This window comes from Berghia stephanieae, unplaced genomic scaffold (genome assembly GCF_034508935.2).
Source record: "Berghia stephanieae isolate SIO BIC M18660-M18661 unplaced genomic scaffold, UCSD_Bste_1.3 scaffold4791, whole genome shotgun sequence".
Classification (NCBI taxonomy): Eukaryota; Metazoa; Mollusca; class Gastropoda; order Nudibranchia; family Aeolidiidae; genus Berghia; species Berghia stephanieae.
The window spans coordinates 1-4,795 of NW_027626168.1; the positions used below are offsets into that span (position 1 = coordinate 1).

The window sequence follows — 4,795 nt, forward strand, 5'->3', positions numbered from 1 at the left end:
TGTTTGTTTTTTTTTTTTATGGTTTTTTTTAAAAAAAAAAAGGGATTTAACCCTTTAAATTTTTAATGTACCCTCTTGGGGGGGACTTTGCTGTGTCAAATGAATAATTTTATTTTATTTCAAATAATCACTTTGTTTTATCCTCTTGGAATCAACATTGGTTTCCTGTTTCCTATTTGAACCATACCCCCTTTTGTCTAACTTTTTCATGGGTGCTTTGTTAATTCTATAATTTTAAATTTTTTTTACTTTCCATTTCTTCCCATTTTACTGGCGCTGAAAATGACCTAAAGTGTTGCAAGCACCGTAAAACCTTTAACAAACGTAACAATGTGCGGCTATGTCGTTAGTGGTATGACACTCGCTTTCATTTTCAGAAGGTCCTGGGTTGGGAGCCTCATCTCGCATAGTTCAGTCCGTGGAAAAGGCTCTTTACTCACATTCTCTCACCATTTCGGTGTTAAAATTAGTACCTGGCCTTTAACGGGGTTTGTCTCTGTCCGAAAAAATTATAATTTCGCCTAACAGGCGTCATTGTCCGACCTGCATGTTAAAGGGTTGCGTTGGGCAGGGACACCTTGTAAAGCGCTTTAAGCACGTTAGTGGATATTGCGCAATAAAGCTCAATTTGTTTTTTGGTTTTAAATTGTTAATACCTGATCTTTATATTTTCTCTACCCAGCATCACGTACAGAATTTTGTGAAAGCTGACCAGCCTCCGAGCCCCCCCTGAGTTGGTTCCTATGCCCTTGCCTCCCAAACCGTTCTCCAATTCTACTTTGTGGGCTACGGAGTGCCCATCATTATCTTGGAATCACAGCTGCTGTCAACTTGGAATTCTATGCGGCATTAAGTATGAGTATTGGCTACCATTTGTTTGACCCTTTAAACTCTCTTTCAGGACTAATCACCCTTTAAAAAAAAAGGAAAAAAAAAGTCGGAAATGACATAAGACAAATCATTTGTTATTCAAAAATTAAAAATAAGTCGCTTTAAAGTTTTCATTCTTGAATGGATTGGGCCAACAAAGAAATAAAATTGATATTAATTTCTTTCCTTTTCTTCCAGTGTTTCTTGGATGGGAACCTAGTCTTGGTGCCTTCTCGCTCCAGTGGCCCTGCTCGTGCATGGAATCTTGCCCTTATTCATGCGGATTTCATGTGTGGTGAGGAACTCTTCTGAATTTGGAGGCAGAGGGAACCAACGGGAAAATGAAGACAATGAGGTCCACAACAACGAAATAGAACTGGTACCTTCCCAACCGGACACCACCACAACGACCCACAACATCAACAAAGGTCACAGTCGTCATAGCAACCACATAAGCAACAGCTTTAGCCATCATCGATACAGCAGGCAGCTCATGACACCAGTTCAGAAGAGGATGCAGCCTCACTCGTCAGCCTCCCCGATCAGGAAAAGAACCAATCACTCAGCTAAGGGCACTCTTGCCATTCATTTCCTCTTTATTGTCATGTGGACGTGCGGTCCCCTAGCATTGCCAAACCCTTCCAGCTTATTACCCCGTACCAAGAGCAATCTTTAGCTACCTCTATGGTCTTATAGCACTTTGTTTGGTGTGTTCATTTTTGTCTATTTTTTTACTCCAAAAGGGACTGACTCCGACTCAGCTGAACGTAAGTTTGGCTGTGCCCCGCCCGAACGTACTCTGCTCCACTGGAGTGACGACACCCAAATTGAATCTCCTACAACCCCACAACCCACTGCTCAACTTGCTTTGCCCCTCGCCAATGGCAGCGCTGTTAAATCCAACAGTAACACTATCCTCTCAGTCTATTAAACAAAAATCATCCATATTACCAAAAGCATACAACATGAAAAATAATCCAGCAAACAATCCAACATCAATCTCATCCTCGCCAATTCTTCTGACCTTTCATACGGGTCAGCCCAGATAATTATCCAAATTTTTATAACCCCGGCGAACGGGCTGCCAAAAAATTCTGGCAGAAAACAGGCAGCATAGTAAATGATGAACAAAGATTCAATAGAGATTTAAATACAGTCTAAGGATAACAATTCGGGTAACGAGCTTAATCAACCACGCCTTAGTCCGGACCAGTAGTGGGGCAAACACCATCTTAGCATTGAGATTCAACCCAAACCCAAAAAAAACCAACCTGGCGCCACCTCCAACACCAAAAAGGGATCTTTTTGCGACGGAGAGATTCCAGTCCACATTAGTAACTCCACAAAAATATGGCGTCTTCGTGCGACTATTTCTTTAGAACATAATAATAACCACCACACCTGAATGATATTGATAGCGTTAATGGTTTTTAGTGGTAGTGAAATCAAGGATTGGTTGGAACACATGACTTGTCGTCTCCTCGTCTTCTAGAGACAAAAAAGGGGAAATTTGCAGCACCCCTAGTGGCAGCAGCAATAACAATGCTCATTATACTAACATTTACAATGCTAATCTACCTCATAATCAACTCATCATCCATCTCATCATCAGCGCTCTCCTACTCAGGTTCCTCTTTGAATGCTGGTGGTAGGGGAAGCGGTGGTGGGGGTGGCAACCTTCACCATCCTAGTGCTTTTAACCCCTGTCCAGCCACAGTACCGGGTTTTTAAGGGGACAGCCAATAGTTCAACCTCTGGGTGGGAGAAGAGGATGCAGCTCCCTCCTCAGTGCTGGATGAAAATAGTAAGAAAAAAAAATTTCTCCCTCGAAACCACAAAGTGGGCCGGTAGACCCTAATTTTCTACCACACCCAGCCACAGCAGCAGCAATTGTAGGTGGGGTGATCTAACACTTCAGAAACGTCCCCCCAACCCTGGAGTTGCGTGAACCCTTTCCCATGCAGTTTACCTCCCATGCCTCCCACAACTAGTCATCACTCCCAACAAAATACCATCCTTAATACCAACAACAATAATTACTCGTACACCCCCCCTCCCCAATATCACCAAATAATGCACAAGCATACGCATTTGTTTTTGGGCCAGTATCCCCCCGTGTCACCCTAAACTGAACATGTCCAACCCCAGTCACCCCACCCCTTGTCCCAGCCCAGCCCCAACTGCGATGTCTCCACTTCCCATGTTCCCCCCTGTTTCCAATGTTGCCCTCCACCACACCCCCACCCTGCTGCTAATTTCAACATCCCACCGCTCCTTACCTCATCCAAACCCAGCAATCTCACATAGCAACAATCGGGCACTTCATAGTCCCGTCTCCAGCAGTTCTCAGTTTCCCCAAACTCAATCCCACCACAATCCGCATCACAACAACCACCACCACCACAACCAGCATCATCGTAATCGCCACAGACGCAATCACAGCAATCACGCTGGCGTCCATTCCGGAGGGACAGTTTGACAACAGTTTGTCGATCACGTCCCCGTCAAAATCGTTGTAGGGTGGAAGTCAGCGGGGAAAATTTAAAAACATGGGCAGTGCTCCGAGTCGAACCCTGTGACAGTAGCATCGGATAGTACGTATCGGAAACCATTTCAGGCGATGACCACCGATTCCAGCACCAACAAAATTTTGCCAACACGAGACCCTCCCAAAAAAAGCTAAGTCGTGGATGGTGATAATACTCCGACCCAAACCATCGTAAAAAACCCAAGCATCGTCAAATAATAAACTGACAACGAAGCAAAAGGTCAAATCGGCTGGGACGAACAGCTGGAAATAAAACGCCTAAAATAAACTATGTTTACGTGAACCATATTTACAGAACAAATGATGCACAAACTTATCAACAAGCCAGCGAGAGTGATGAACTCGCCTCCAAGCTTTCTGGTTTCCCCGTTCTGCTAGTGAATATGAAAGACTGACCCAGAGGGCTTTTGTAGTATGCAGATGACTGAGTACCAGTTCCGATGAGACGATAGCCTGGATAAAATTTGGGATCCACACCCGGTCATTCTCCGATTTCCCAGAAGAAGGAAACAAGCGTTTGAAGTGTTAAAAATACAGTATGATTTACTGTATGATTCGAAACAAATGATGAGCTGGAATGAGCTAGTATGTAAATGAAATATTGTGTCAAATCTGCCACTGCCCCACCCCTCCCCTTCCCCCTCCCCAAGTTTGATTAATGTTTTTTGGAAAACGACTGAGATGATTTTTATTATGTCGCTCACAAGAACCTATTATCCACTTGTTTAGAACAAACAATAATATAAGCGCATTGGCTTTGTAATACAAGAAATCAATCTACATAATTTGTAAATTTGAACTGTTATAAATGATTTTGACAAATTTTATGATCTGACAGTGTTCTTTTATATATATGAATATTTATATATTTATATTTTTTACATTAAATTTTATATGTGACGTGTAGATATGTACAATAGAATAACATACCAAATGATGTTGATAATAAATGACACCAAAACACAAATACTGCTGTTTACTAGTTTTATTATTTGAAGACGCTGAGAAGTTATACAGGGTTTTTTGTAAATTTTCTGTACCCATCAATGCGATCTTAAAACCTTTGAAAATTGATTTTTTAACAATTTTATATAATTTAACAAAAAAAAATTCATGGGGTATGGATTTTAAAACAGCTCCATAGCAAACAAGTTTCTTTTAACATGATAATTTTAATCCATGATTCACTTAAAAAATTCACATGGAATGTTATTTCATGTTTTAAAGTGGGACAGTTATGACTATTTATTTTATCAATCACGAAGATTAAGGGGGTATTGTCTGGGTGGGTTCCTACCTCCCATAGCGGCAGGGAGGTACTTGCTGTGTCTTTATCCCTCTTTTCTGTTTTCCAATGCTTTCTGTCTTATCTTGGAA

General features: G+C 41.8%; 1 pseudogene; it reads left to right on the plus strand.

The window, feature by feature from the left end:
* The first annotated feature begins 707 nt into the window (after positions 1-707).
* On the plus strand, positions 708-2,031 carry LOC144961906 (adhesion G protein-coupled receptor A2-like; annotated as a pseudogene).
* The last annotated feature ends 2,764 nt before the right edge of the window (positions 2,032-4,795 follow it).